Raw genomic sequence first — 15,973 nt, 5'->3', positions numbered from 1 at the left:
CCTGTAAGACAGAGTGGTTCCACCTGGCCTTTGGCTCAGAATCAGTTTGATTCCCTCCCCCTCTTTCTTTTTCCTTTCTCCTCCTACAAAGAGATTGCTCCCTAATTGTTTTTATGTTGTATCTTAATATTTTAGATTTTATTTTAATCAACTTGTTTTTATTATTGGTTGTTAGCATCACCCAAAAGCAGAAAAGCGGGTCCTTGATGCTGCAGTTATGACAGAATAAACCCGTATTGCTCGAGCGGTAATAAGCGCTGGGCTGTAAGTGTGAAAACGCATCTGGTTTCTGGGGACTTTTCTGTGTGCAGAGAAGACAAAGAGACACTCTTGTTGTTCCCCAGCAGAGCGAGAGACAGCCGTCTTTGCGCTTGTGTACCTGCGACAACCGGGCAAATGGCAGCGGGTATAGTTGTTGGCGGCGCAATTCGTATCAGTCGGCCAGGAAGGCACCTCACCACCTGCTCCCATTAGCATTCAGTTCTCTGCAACTCCACCAAACTCCAGTCCCAGTGTGCCCTCCCCACAGAAGATGAGCCGTGAGGTATCCCCGAGTCATAGAATCATAGAGTTGGAAGAGACCACAAGGGCCATCGAGTCCAGCCCCCTGCCAAGCAGGAAACACCATCAGAGCACTCCTGACATATGGTTGTCACGCCTCTGCTTAAAGACCTCCAAAGAAGGAGACTCCACCACACTCCTTGGCAGCAAATTCCACTGTCAAACAGCTCTTACTGTCAGGAAGTTCTTCCTAATGTTTAGGTGGAATCTTCTTTCTTGTAGTTTGGAACCATTGCTCCGTGTCCGCTTCTCTGGAGCAGCAGAAAACAACCTTTCTCCCTCCTCTATGTGACATCCTTTTATATATTTGAACATGGCTATCATATCACCCCTTAACCTCCTCTTCTCCAGGCTAAACATGCCCAGCTCCCTTAGCCGTTCCTCCAGCCTGGTCTTCCGCATCCTCTCCCAACCTTGCACCAACGCTCTCTTCTCCTTCACTGTCCCGGGGATCAGGAGACGGGGGCAGCCCTGTGGGCTGCCAGAGTTCTGCATGCTCTCCCTGGTGAGCAATCGCTCAGCAAGGCACCCTGGAGCTTGTAGTGCAGCTGCTGGGCCAAGTGACCAAGCCCAAAGAGAGCCCCCAGCTTCCGTGACTCCAGCGACTGCCGCATCAGTGACCCATGCCTTGCTGAGCAATCGCTAGCCAGGGAGAGCATGCAGAGCTCCGTAGCCAAACACCCACATGCTTCTTGCGCTGTTGGTCTCTTCTCCTTCGCTCTCCTGGGGATCGGGAGGCAGGGGGCTCTCTTTGGGCTCTACATCCTCAGCCCAGGTGTCATCATGGGTTGGCGCCTTCCCTCAATTTTTATATAAATGACGTGATTTCCTTGTTGAAGATTCATTCCAGGTGCTTGCAGTCATGGGGTTGTTGTCTATCACATGACGGTGTATGTTTTCATTCCACAAAGTGGGAAGTGATGGAGACAGGATGTTTGTGTTGCTGTGTTCCGTGATGTGGGACTGTTGTCCTTTGTTCTCTCTCTTTACTGCCTGATGAGAAAGAGGAAGGAGCTCAGTCAGAATGCTCCGAGTGTTTTACAGTGGTACCTCGGTTTAAGAACTTAATTCATTCTGGAGGTCCGTTCTTAACCTGAAACTCTTCTTAACCTGAGGTACCACTTTAGCTAATGGGGCCTCCTGCTGCTGCTGCACCGCTGGAGCACGATTTCTGTTCTCACCCTGAAGCAAAGTTCTTAACCCGAGGTACTATTTCAGGGTTAGCGGAGTCTGTAACCTGAAGCGTCTGTAACCTGAGGTACCACTGTATATGTAAATAAACGTAGATTAGCCAAATGCTCAGCTACTGAGTTCTGTTACACGGACTGCGCAAACTCTGCGGATCCCTAAGTGTGCTGATGTCTGTTGGCATCAGTCGCTGTGATGTTTGGCCAGAAGAAAGCTTTTGACGCTCCCAAACGATTGACCAGGAGAGAGAGAACATGCCAGTCAGGCATGTGTCTCTGCCAGGGTCCTACTCAAGAGTAGGATGACACCCTAACATTCCTACCTTCATAATACGAATTCCCACCCTCCAATACTCACAGGAAGGCATATTCTGGTCTGCTTTATGCAGATGATGCAGCTACCCTCATCACTGATAGGCCTTAAAAGAGCCATGAAAACACTGGCAGCATATTGTAAGGAGAGCCAATTGGAACTCAATTACCAGAAAACCAAAATCATGGTTTTTGCCAAGAGGCCCAAACTACATACATGGTACATCGATGGTCACAAGATCGCGCAGGTCACCTGCTTCAAATATCTGGGTACAGCCCTTTGCTCATCAGGAAGCAGAAAAGCCCACGGCGACTACGTTCAACGTGCAGTGAAAAATATAATAACTACTTTAGGCTTTAACCGATAGATTCTACTTGACATGGGGTATGAGCAAGCAAAAATAAATAAATTAAACAGCGTCTGGAAGATACACATCGCCTGGAGGATCTACCCAGGTCCCCAGATTTTCTAATCAATGAAACCAGAAGGTACCTCACCTCCCAAATGCCATACATATCCAACCTTGAAATCCCAAAACAGCAAAGGACTTTTACTCTGGCCCGTTGTCAGGCCCTCCCCTCAGCTATTCAGGAAGGCTGATATAGGAAGACACCATACAAGGAGAGGAAATGTCCATGTGGCTCTGGGCAGAAGGAAACAATGGAACATGTCTTCTTCCATTGTCAGTATTACATAGACATATAGAGAATACCTTAAAAAGCAGTGCCCTCAAATTAATACTTGGACTTGTTTTGATTAACTTCTGCAAAAGAAGATATGGGTAAATAAGTTAAAAATGAAAATAGAACTGTGATGAGGATGAAGTAAGTCAATTGGAAGAAAAGAAGAACTGAAATATGGTATATACATATTGTTTATTATTTGTCTTGCATAAATTTCTGTATATTACTTTGATACATATTTTTTGCATTTTTTTCATTTTTCTATATTTGTTCATTATTATTTTTAGCTTTAGTTGTTTGAATGCGTGTCTCAAGTGCATTTGTGTTCACTTCCTTCTGATCAGCATTTCTGAAGACATTTTTTGCATGAAGGAACTGAATCACAAAATTTGGAGGCATGCAATTTTGGAGAATAGCTGCATTTCGGTTCATATCTTGGTTCTGGAAGAGCAAATTTAGAAGGTTTGCGTTAAACAACCTTAGATTGCCCCCTCCATCCTTCCTTCTGGGAGTCGCTTCCAGCAGCAGAGCTAATCCTCGCAGGCTGAGCTTCTGCACTTCCTTGTTCCTATGCTCCAGCCAAAGGAGAAACGGCACCAGGGTTTCCTTGCAGCGCTGGATGCCCAGGTGGTTCTTGAGCAGCTAAAGAACCCTAAAGAGAAAGACGCTTACCAGGGAGGAGAACGGGGAGGAGAGTGTTATAGGCACTTCCCTTGCCCCCACAAAGCACTTTTCAGACGGAGGTTAATACAGGTTTTCGCTTTATCCACCACCTGTAGTTTTACTACACACTTTAGAGTTCTATGCAGCTAAGTTCTGCTCCGATTAGAGCCGTTGAAATGAACAGAACTAGAGGAGTCATGTACATTGATTCCTATGGGTCTACTCTGAAGATGACTAATGGTGGAGACAACCCTTAGAAAAAAAGTAGCTATGACACCCGGGGAGGAAAGGAGGGGTCCTTTAATCCTTCGCTCCCAATCTAAACTGGGATGGGTGCCTGTTATCTGCATCAGGAGAATGGAGAACCTTTTAAATGGGGAACCTTGGGAACAGTAGTTCTTTAAACCACCCAGAAAACAATGTTATTGGATTGCTTTATGTAGATGGCGATGATAAAATCATTGCGGTATGAAGGGAGCTAGAAATCTCAAAATATTCTCAATACTTCCACCAAATTACAATTCCTGAGGTTCCTTGGAAGAAACCATGGCAGCTGAATTAATTTCTAAAGGTGATGCCCTGAAACACCCCGGAGATTATTTTTCTGCCTATTTTCTGAATCAAATCAAGGGATGCAGAGGCTATGGCCACGCTCAGCAAGATCAGCCGCTCCAAGCAGCTGCTGAGGACCCTAGGAGACCCTCTTCTGCTCCTAGAAGGGCATTTCCCTCTGGGAAAGACACAGGAGAAAGACTCCACAGTCCACATTCGGCAGATACAGAGAAGGGGGCTCTTTGCTCTACCCACTTGTCTGCACTCTTCCTTCAACGCCTGTTCCCCTCACCTCCAGGAAGATGGCTGCAGTGACTTCTGGCACCCCGGCAAAGCACTTATTCTTCAGAGCTGAAATGATGTATGCCGCCAACCCAGGAATCCATCACTGCCAGCCACTGCTGAAGACCCTGAAATGTGTAACAAACAGGATCTCATGAGCGAAGGGAAAGGCACCCCAGAAAGCAGAGCAAAGAGAAGCACATTCTCACACCATGCAATGAATGAGTTCTGCTTGTTTGCCATAATGTTTGAAGATCACTGTGCTCTTCCTCTTACCTCACAGGGCACATAATCCCTGGTCAAAGATGTCGGGGCACAAAAGGAGGTCCAAGGCGGCCATCTCAGCGGGTTCATCCATAGTGCTGAGAAGCAGCTGTAGTGTTTCCCTGGCCTCTCCTTTTAACCAAGGCAATGGCAGAGTTCACAGGAGGGTCATTGGCACAGACAGTGGGGATCAGGACCCCTTTTTTCCAGCTCTTCAGGCCAGCTAGGACAGAAGCTAGCTGGACCTGCAGTTCTTCATGGCTGAAGCCCTCCGGCAAAATGCCAACGGGCTCAGCAACATCCAGTGGTGCTGGGATACCGAGGAGAGAGAGGAATTGAACTTTAACAAAAGGTTTAGGATGACCAGCAGCTTCTGGGTTTCTAACAAAGGTCTTGAATGTCACCTGGTTTTTGCTTAGTGTATCATTTTAATGGTTTTATAACAAACTGTTCATTTTTTACAATATTCATTGCCCACTCTGAACTGAGTATTTTCAATCCCACAGCTTGGGAACCAAGGAATAAAAATAAACAGGGGGAAAATAGGATTCAAGAACCACCAAATCATATAAACCACAAATTAATAGCATTGTCACCAGTGCTTCTTTTCTAGGAAAAGAGATGCTGGTACTCAGTGCACAAGGACCCACTGGCCCCACAACCCAGACCGCAGGCACAAAAGCTGAGGGCTGCTTGTTTTGTGCCCTTTGTGGACTATTATAGCTTAATGAACTCGAGAGCAGGATTTAAAATATGAGCAACAGAAGGAATTAGAGAATATATATAGCATTGAAGTGCTGATATAAGAAATAGAAGGTTGTTGTTGTTTAGTCGTTTAGTCGTGTCCGACTCTTCGTGACCCCATGAACCAGAGAACGCCAGGCACTCCTGTCCTCCACTGCCCCCCGCAGCTTGCTCAGACTCATGCTGGTAACCTCGAAAACACTATCCAACCATCTCGTCCTCTGTCGCCCCCTTCTCCTTGTGCCCTCCATCTTTCCCAACATCAGGGTCTTCTCCAGGGAGTCTTCTCTTCTCATGAGGTGGCCAAAGTACTGGAGCCTCAGCTTCACAATCTGTCCTTCCAGTGAGCACTCAGGGCTGATTTCCTTCAGAATGGAGAGGTTTGATCTTCTTGCAGTCCATGGGACTCTCAAGAGTCTCCTCCAGCACCATAATTCAAAAGCATCAATTCTTCGGCGATCAGCCTTCCTTATGGTCCAGCTCTCACTTTCATACATCACTACTGGGAAAACCATAGCTTTAACTATACGGACCTTTGTTGGCAAGGTGATGTCTCTACTTCTCAAGATGCTGTCTAGGCCTGTCATTGCCCTTCTCCCAAGAAGCAGGCGTCTTTTAATTTCGTGGCTGCTGTCACCATCTGCAGTGATCATGGAGCCCAAGAAAGTAAAATCTCTCACTGCCTCCATTTCTTCCCCTTCTATTTGCCAGGAGGTGATGGGACCAGTAGCCATGATCTTCGTTTTTTTGATGTTGAGCTTCAGACCATATTTTGCACTCTCCTCTTTCACCCTCAATAAAAGGTTCTTTAATTCCTCCTCACTTTCTGCCATCAAGGTTGTGTCATCTGCATATCTGAGGTTGTTGATATTTCTTCCGGCAATCTTAATTCCGGCTAGGGATTCATCCAGCCCAGCCTTTCGCATGATGAATTCTGCATATAAGTTAAATAAGCAGGGAGACAAAATGCAGCCTTGTCGTACTCCTTTCCCAATTTTGAACCAGTCAGTTGTTCCATATCCAGTTCTAACTGTAGCTTCTTGTCCCACATAGAGATTTCTCAGGAGACAGATGAGGTGATCAGGCACTCCCATTTCTTTAAGAACTTGCCATAGTTTGCCATGGTCGACACAGTCAAAGGCTTTTGCATAGTCAATGAAGCAGAAGTAAATGTCTTTCTGGAACTCTCTAGCTTTCTCCATAATCCAGCGCATGTTTGCAATTTGGTCTCTGGTTCCTCTGCCTCTTCTAAATCCAGCTTGCACTTCTGGGAGTTCTCGGTCCACATACTGCTTGAGCCTTCCTTGTAGAATTTTAAGCATAACCTTGCTAGCGTGAGAAATTAGTGCAATTGTGCGATAGTTGGAGCATTCTTTGGCACTGCCCTTCTTTGGGATTGGGATGTAGACTGATCTTCTCCAATCTTCTGGCCACTGCTGAGTTTTCCAAACTTGCTGGCATATTGAGTGTAGCACCTTAACAGCATCATCTTTTAAAATTTTAAATAGTTCAGCTGGAATACCATCACTTCCACTGGCCTTGTTATTTGCAGTGCTTTCTAAGGCCCATTTGACTTCACTCTCCAGGATGTCTGGCTCAAGGTCAGCAACCACACTACCTGGGGTATATGAGACATCCATTTCTTTCTGGTATAATTCCTCTGTGTATTCTTGCCACCTCTTCTTGATGTCTTCTGCTTCTGTTAGGTCCTTTCCACTTTTGTCCTTTATTATGGAAATCTTTGTACGAAATGTTCCTTTCATATCTCCAATTTTCTTGAACAGATCTCTGGTTCTTCCCATTCTATTGCTTTCCTCTATTTCTTTGCATTGCTTGTTTAAGAAGGTCTTCTTGTCTCTCCTTGCTATTCTTTGGAAATCTGCATTCAATTTCCTGTATGTTTCACGATCTCCCTTGCATTTTGCTTGCCTTCTCTCCCCCGCTATTTGTAAGGCCTCATTGGACAGCCACTTTGCTTTCTTGCATTTCCTTTTCATTGGGATGGTTTTCGTTGCTGCCTCCTGTATAATGTTACGAGCCTCCATCCATAGTTCTTCAGGCACTCTGTCCACCAAATCTAAATCCTTAAACCTGTTCCTCACTTCCACTGTGTATTCATAAGGGATTTGACTTAGATTGTATCTTACCGGCCCAGTGGTTTTTCCTACTTTCTTCAATTTAAGCTTGAATTTTGCTATAAGAAGCTGATGATCTGAGCCACAGTCAGCTCCAGGTCTTGTTTTTGCTGACTGTATAGAGCTTCTCCATCTTTGGCTGCAGAGAATATAATCAATCTGATTTCGATGCTGCCCATCTGGTGATGTCCATGTGTAGAGTCGTCTCTTGTGTTGTTGGAAAAGCGTGTTTGTGATGACCAGCTTGTTCTCTTGACAGAACTCTATTAGCCTTTGCCCTGCTTCGTTTTGATCTCCAAGGCCAAACTTGCCAGTTGTTCCTTTTATCTCTTGACTCCCTACTTTAGCATTCCAATCCCCTATAATGAGAAGAACATCCTTCTTTGGTGTCACTTCTATAAGGTGTTGTAAGTCTTCATAGAATTGGTCAATTTCAGTTTCTTCAGCACCAGTAGTTGGTGCATAAACTTGGATTACTGTGATGTTAAAAGGTCTGCCTTGGATTCGTATCGAGATCATTCTATCATTTTTGAGATTGCATCCCAGTACAGCTTTTGCCACTCTTTTGTTGACTATGAGGGCCACTCCATTTCTTTTACGGGTTTCTTGCCCACAGTAGTAGATATGATGGTCATCCGAACTGAATTCACCCATTCCCGTCCATTTTAGTTCACTGATGCCCAGGATGTCAATATTTATTCTTGCCATCTCATTTTTGACCACCTCCAACTTACCCATGTTCATGGTTCTTACATTCCAGGTTCCTATGCAATATTTTTCTTTACAGCATTGGACTTTCCTTTCGCTTCCAGGCATATCCGCAACTGAGCGTCCTTTCGGCTTTGGCCCAGCCGCTTCATCAGCTCTGGATCTACTTGTACTTGCCCTCCGCTCTTCCCCAGTAGCATGTTGGACGCCTTCCGACCTGAGGGGCTCATCTTCCAGCGTCATAACTTTTATATGCCTGTTGTCTTTGTCCATGGAGTTTTCTTGGCAGGGATACTGGAGTGGCTTGCCAGTTCCTCCTCCAGGTGGATCACGTTTGGTCAAAACTCTCCACTATGACCTGTTCATCTTGGGTGCCCTGCTCGGCATAGTTCATAGCTTCTCTGAGTTCTTCAAGCCCCTTCGCCATGGCAAGGCAGTGATCCAATGAAGGGGAAGAAATAGAAGGTACTGTGCAGCAAAGGAGAAGAAATTCAAACACCATAGAAAATGGGATGGGAAGTCAGGAAAAGACAAATTTATGTATTGAACTATATATTCTAAACTTTTGAAAATTTAATAAAATGGAACAGCTTGGTGTGTAAAACAATTTTACACAAATTTCAGCTCTTGTCCTGAAAACGAATTCCTGGGCTGAGCACATCCTCAGACACACCTTGTTCTCTCATATTTTCTAAGGCACGACCTCACACCCCTCTCCATCCCCCATGCAGGAAGCAAGAGGCATCATCACCGCTCAAGGGCACACCCAGGCAAAATATCGGCAGGGCAGGGCCAGAGAAGGGGTTCCCTGGTGGAATGGGAAGGGAGGTGGCCACAGGACCATCCCAAGGACCAGCTAGATATCTCTGGAGGGCCACATTCAGGGGTGTGAGGTCCCCTGCTCTTTGCCATGGTCAGGGCCACACACCTCCATCTCCCAATGCCCGTGCCACTCCCAGCACACCTAGACTAGACCCCAGGAGCTAAGTCCACTGGAAATGGCCATGTTCACTTACTGCCAGGAGTTCATTGGAAGCCATATTTTTCTCAAAAATAGCAAAGGGTAAGCACTACAAATCTTTGTACACCTGTACATGCTGAGGATCAGAGAACCTCAGTTCATAGAATCATAGAATAGAATCAGCAAGGGATACCCACATGACCTGAAAGTGTTGCTGTGCAATGCCAGGTCAATGATTCATAAGACCACTGCCATCCATGACTTGATCATGGATGGAGGACTTGACCTGGCATGTGTAACAGAGACTTGGTTGGATGAAGCAGATGGGCCTGTCCTTGCCGCTGCTTGTCCACCAGGTTTCTCTTACGCACAGCAACCCAGGTCATGTGGGCGGGGAGGGGGGGTTGCAGTGATTTTTAGGAAGTCATTAGTTTGCACCAGGCGTCCTATTGGGAAGACCCAGTTTTCTGAGTGCATGTTCTGGAAGTTGGGCAATAGGGGCAGTACAGGATTCCTTTTGGTGTACCGACCTCCCCGCTGCACCAAGGATTCCCTGCCCGAGCTGCTTCAGGTCGTGGCGGATGTTCTCCTGGAGACACCTAGCTTGGTCGTCCTAGGGGATTTTAACATCTGACACTAAGTAAAAGTGAAACGAAAGAAGTGCCATGGTCAGATCACTTCCTGGTGCAACTGGACTTCTCTGCGACCCATCCCCTCTGCAGGGAGGTGGGACCGATTCGGATGGTCCGCCCCCGCCACTTAATGGATCCAAATGGTTTCCAGAGAGTGGTAGGGGATGCTTTATCCCATGTTGATGGCCTTTCAGCCGATTCCCTGGTGGCCCGCTGGAATGCGGAATTAACCAGGGCTATTGACTGTTTGGCTCCGAAGCGCCCTCTCCGATTGCATGGAGCCCGGAGAGCCCCGTGGTTTTCCACGGATCTGAGGGCAATGAAACAATCGTTGAGACGGCTAGAGCGCCGGTGGCGGATAACCCATTCTGAATCTGACCGGACACAGGTTAGAGCTCAACGTCGAGCCTACCAAGTGGCGATAGCGACGGCGAAGAAGACTTTCTTCACCGCCTCTATTGCATCTGCAGAAAACAGCAGCAGGAGACTCTTTCAGGTGGTTCACAATTTAGCGGAACCACCTGTAACATCGGGGCCCAGTACGGGCCACATGTTCTCCTGCAATGATTTTGCAAATTTTTTTGCAGATAAAATCGCTCAGATTCGGGAAGAAGTAGACTCCACCGTGGGAGCAGGGCCGGGGCGGGAGAGTGCTAGAGTCCTGTCTGGTCAAGTTGTGTGGGATCAATTCCAAGCTGTTACCTCCGAGGATGTGGACAGGCTGCTCGGACGAGTGAAGTCAACCACCTGTCTCCTGGATCCTTGCCCATCCTGGCTTATAAAAGCTAGCCGGGAAGGACTGGGCGATGGGCTTCGTGGGGTGGTGAATGCTTCCCTCCGTGAGGGAGCCTTCCCAGACCCGCTGAAAGAGGCGGTTATTAAACCGCTTCTTAAAAAACCATCTCTAGATGCGGCCACGATGGCCAATTATCGCCCAGTCTCAAACCTTCCATTCTTGGGCAAGGTGATTGAGCGAGTGGTTGCTGAACAACTCCAGGCACGCCTGGAAGAAGCGGACCATTTGGATCCCTTCCAGTCGGGATTCAGGCCTCATCATGGGACTGAAACTGCCTTGGTCGCACTGGTTGATGACCTCCGGCGGGCTAGGGACAAAGGTGAGAGCTGTTTCCTAGTTCTGCTGGATCTCTCAGCGGCGTTTGATACCATCGACCATGACATCCTTCTGGACCGTCTTGAGGGGCTGGGAGCTGGGGGCACTGTCATACAGTGGTTCCGCTCCTTCCTCCTGGGCCGTGTTCAGAAAGTGGTGGTGGGGGATGAGTGTTCAGACCCCTGGGCTCTCACTTGTGGGGTGCCTCAGGGTTCTGTCCTCTCCCCCATGCTTTTCAACATCTACATGCAGCCGCTGGGAGGGATCATCAGGAGGTTTGGGCTGGGTGTTCATCAGTATGCAGATGATACCCAGCTCTACCTCTCTTTTAAATCAGAACCAGTGAAGGCGGTGAAGGTCCTGTGTGAGTGCCTGGAGGCGGTTGGAGGATGGATGGCGGCTAACAGATTGAGGTTGAATCCTGACAAGACAGAAGTACTGTTTTTGGGGGACAGGAGGCGGGCAGGTGTGGAGGATTCCCTGGTCCTGAATGGGGTAACTGTGCCCCTGAAGGACCAGGTGCGCAGCCTGGGAGTCATTTTGGACTCACAGCTGTCCATGGAGGCACAGGTCAAATCTGTATCCAGGGCAGCTGTTTACCAGCTCCATCTGGTACGTAGGCTGAGACCCTATCTGCCTGCAGACTGTCTCGCCAGAGTGGTACATGCTCTGGTTATCTCCCGCTTGGACTACTGCAATGCGCTCTACGTGGGGCTACCTTTGAAGGTGACCCGGAAACTACAACTAATCCAGAATGCGGCAGCTAGACTGGTGACTGGGAGCGGCCGCCGAGACCATATAACACCGGTCTTGAAAGACCTACATTGGCTCCCAGTACGTTTCCGAGCACAATTCAAAGTGTTGGTGCTGACCTTTAAAGCCCTAAATGGCCTCGGTCCAGTATATCTGAAGGAGCGTCTCCTCCCCCATCGGTCTGCCCGGACACTGAGGTCCAGCTCCGAGGGCCTTCTGGCGGTTCCCTCCCTGCGAGAAGCAAAGCTACAGGGAACCAGGCAGAGGGCCTTCTCGGTGGTGGCGCCCGCCCTGTGGAATGCCCTCCCATCGGATGTCAAGGCGATGGACAACTACCTGACATTCAGAAAACATCTGAAGGCAGCCCTGTTCAGGAAAGTTTTTAATATGTGATATTTTAGTGTATTTTTCATCTCTGTTGGAAGCCGCCCAGAGTGGCTGGGGAAACCCAGCCAGATGGGCGGGGTACAAATAATAAATTATTATTATTATTATTATTATAGAATCATAGAATCATAGAGTTGGAAGAGACCACAAGGGCCATGGAGTCCAACCCCCTGCCAAGCAGGAAACACCATCAGAGCACTCCTGACATATGGTTGTCAAGCCTCTGCTTAAAGACCTCCAAAGAAGGAGACTCTACCACACTCCTTGGCAGCAAATTCCACTGTCGAACAGCTCTTACTGTCAGGAAATTCTTCCTAATGTTTAGGTGGAATCTTCTTTCTTGTAGTTTGGAACCATTGCTCCGTGTCCGCTTCTCTGAAGCAGCAGAAAACAACCTTTCTCCCTCCTCTATGTGACATCCTTTTATATATTTGAACATGGCTATCATATCACCCCTTAACCTCCTCTTCTCCAGGCTAAACATGCCCAGCTCCCTTAGCCGTTCCTCATAAGGCATCGTTTCCAGGCCTTTGACCATTTTGGTTGCCCTCCTCTGGACACGTTCCAGTTTGTCAGTGTCCTTCTTGAACTGTGGTGCCCAGAACTGGACACAGTACTCCAGGTGAGGTCTGACCAGAGCAGAATACAGTGGCACTATTACTTCCCTTGATCTAGATGCTATACTCCTATTGATGCAGCCCAGAATTGCATTGGCTTTTTTAGCTGCCACGTCACACTGTTGGCTCATGTCAAGTTTGTGGTCAACCAAGACTCCTAGATCCTTTTCACATGTACTGCTCTCAAGCCAGTTCAAATGGTTGCACATTCTGCTGCTGGGCAACCACCATTGCTAGACTAGAACCCACGGCCACCATGCCCAGGTTCTAGGAGAGCCCGTGTGGTGGAGTGGTTAGAGCACTGGACTAGGACCCGGGAGACCAGGGTTCAAATCCCCACGAGGCTCACAGGGTTACCTTGGCCCAGTCTGACTCCCTCTCAGCCAGCCTGCCTCACAGGGTTGTTGTGAGGATAAAATGGGGAAAAGGACCTTGAGTTTCTTGGAGGAAAGGTGGGGTAGGAATGTCATAAACAGATCAATAAACTGCCAGTTGTGGAAAGTTTACCCAAACAGTCACACCATATTTCTTCTACAGGATTTTGTTATTGATGTTCACCTCTGCTTGCTTGTACAACTACATTGGGAATATCACTTCCAACGTGCCTGCATTGGGACACAATTGCAAGATTAAAAGCTTCTCTTTTAGCTCAACCAGAGTTTACCATGTGAAGTGACTGGCTTTATACTGAAGTTGACTTGCTTTAACAGAGCTTATCATGTTCTCCAGTATTATCTAGGATTACACTGGGGAACATTATTTTTTTTTTCATTTTCTGTTGCATGAGATTTTTCAACTGTTCTTATATGTTCTTTCAATGCTGATTTCAAATCTGAAATCGATTTTCATGTACATGCTATAGTTATCTTTCAATTTCTGACTTTTGCTGATATGTCATATTTACACTGGGGATAAGTGGACACTGACACATTGATCTAGCCTAACCACATGCTAATTATTGTTTTGCAAACTTAATTTTTCTTTATTTTTATAGTTTTGTAGCCTAAATATTTGTATTTTTCAGATCGGACCATGCAACAGAAAATGAAAAAAAAAAAATGTTCCCTAGTATATTGTGTATCCCAAGGGAATACATTTTTTTGCATACCTCCAACATATACATATCTATGTACATAGATATACATGTCATTTTCAATGCTATACATGTCATGTTCAATACTATGTAAGTCACTTACATTTATACCCATATTGTACTACTTTGGCTATGTGTTTAATAAAATATTGAATTCTTGCATTCTGAAAAGCAAAATTATGGCAAAAAGTGGAAAAAACATGAATTGCAAAAAAACTAGAGTTTACAGAACAAAACCAACTTCAGATATGAAATCAGCACAACGAAATTAGGTTAGAACAACTGCAGGTGTCAATGCAACAAAAATTTTATTTCCCAGTGTTATTTATTGTTGCTTGATACCTGAGTTTTGCTCCTCAGGAAATAGACTTGGCAATACCACCAGCTTATTTTTCCATAAGAAAATATAGTGTTCCTTTTGGCTGTACCAGAACAGCAAAGAGCAAATTTAACTCCAAGCACTACAAAGACGGCATATATTCTTTCAAATGTACAGTTTAATGTTTTTATTCTATTTTCTTTCATCCTGCTGTTCAGTCAGAAATGAAGAGACAAGTCCTGTCCTCAGGTTTGAAAACTAAGTAAGTCAAGACACCCAGCAGAAGGGATGTCAAGGAAGGACGTAGAGTAAGAATAACTTTTAACAATGCCCAAAGGCTTGAGATGTCCATAGGCAATCGTGTCTTGTATTTAGACAGAGCTGCAGCAACTGTCCCAGCAGCCCTTCATCCGAGCAAGTGGTGAATGGAACCTCTTTGTTTACTCTGGCACACATGATGACCTCAGTTGGAACATCTGCTGTGGGACAGAACTGCCCCCTCTCTCTGCTTTGTCACATTGCAATTTCCACAATTCTCTGGGACATTGTTTTGTGGGGTCTTAGGAAAAGCCTGTTTTTGTCTCTTTTTTTTGTTAGCCTGATGCCATTTTGCTTCTGTAAAAAACTGCCTGCTTTGGAATTTAGGAGGATGAGCCACAAATATGTGAAAACCAGATAACGTTGCTAGGCGATTTCAGGAAAACCTCCCTCTGCCAGGCAACTCTCCCCTTCAAGGGTGTCCTCTTTTGATCAGCGCAAGGAACCTCGAAAGGGTGAATGCCTATAAAAAGTATGAACAAAGGCTATTTGGGGCGATTTCACCATCACACTGGTGAGTGTGGCTCTCCTGCTCTGTTTTACTCAGCTGAATAAATGAGCGATTATGGGAATCTCCTCTGTCTACGGCATTTATTGGCTTTTCAGTGACCAAGACAGCTTGGGCCCGGTTAGCGGACCCCAACACTGCATAATGCTTTAATGTGCTATAAACTGCTTTGAGATTATTTTATTAAAAATATAAAGCAGTATAGAAATGAAAATAAGAGTAATTCTCTTTCTGACACCTGCTTCTATCTCTCTCCCTCCCTATCAGTGGATTTCCAGGAGAAGAAACCAGGCCACCCTTATCTTACCAAAGGCTGTGGAATGTAAAAATCAGGGCTGCAGATTTCCCACTCCTGGCCTGTGGGAAGGGCCAGCCCTCATCCTGACAGCACTGCTAGCCACCCATCCACCCACCCCAGGAGCAGGGCCATTTGCACAAAGCCTCCAGATTTGCCAGTAGCTAGAAGCTCCCCCAACATGCGTTGTAAAACAGTTTTTCAAACAGTTTACAACAGCAGTTTGGTGTCCTACTGTTGAAAGAGAAAGGCATGCTAATACAGTATGTAGAATTTATAAATGTGCAATTGATTGCATCTATATTCCCACTGCAGAATTCTCACCAGGGCTACTGAAAAAGGCAGAAGCCGTTTTGTTCTGTTCGGCAGTGCAATAAAATATATTCCCGTTATGTATGCATGTATGTATGTGTGCGCGCCCGTTTTTTTGTTTTTTTTAATGCAGTCAAGGTGCGCTTCAGCCGCGGCCGCTGTGGACTTTGGCGGAAGGCTGAAGAGAATCCCTCAACGCCCAGTCCTAATAATGCCGGCTCGAGATGTACATAATGTTGCATTCAATCGGGGATTGCTCCCATGCCCATGCTAAGTGGAGTTAGAGTTGCCGCTTTAAATCGTGCATTTATTTACAGTGACTTACCGAACAGAGATATGGAGGTCTTACCACTGTCAATTGTCCCCCCCCCCATCTATTTCTCAAAGATATTACAGAGCAAACGAACAGATCCCATTAGCAAAGAATGGGCTGTGACGTCATAGCCATTACTTCCTCTTTCCTCCCTCCCTCTCCCAGTGGAATATAGACTCTTCCTCCGCCCCTTCTCTTAATCTCCCCTTTCAGGGGAAGGCAAATGGAACGTCCTCCCTCTGATTGGTGGACGCCTCTTCTC

The 15,973-nt window shown here is 46.4% G+C and overlaps 2 long non-coding RNA genes across 2 annotated transcripts in view; one reads left to right on the top strand and one right to left on the bottom strand.

Annotated features, from left to right (window-relative positions):
* Positions 1 to 15,973, top strand: part of LOC307205073 — a 448,154-nt gene that overhangs the window by 109,311 nt on the left and 322,870 nt on the right. The gene's annotated exons all lie outside the window — the stretch shown is intronic.
* On the bottom strand, positions 2,918 to 15,955 carry LOC307205074. Its single transcript, XR_013833831.1, has 3 exons — positions 15,724 to 15,955; positions 4,215 to 4,369; positions 2,918 to 3,386 (listed from the first exon to the last, which is right to left on the bottom strand). It is a non-coding gene; the product is annotated as an uncharacterized lncRNA (long non-coding RNA).

Source organism: Podarcis cretensis, assembly GCF_951804945.1.
Source record: "Podarcis cretensis genome assembly, chromosome: 16".
NCBI classification, from domain to species: domain Eukaryota; kingdom Metazoa; phylum Chordata; class Lepidosauria; order Squamata; family Lacertidae; genus Podarcis; species Podarcis cretensis.
This window is presented reverse-complemented; position numbering and strand designations above follow the sequence as displayed.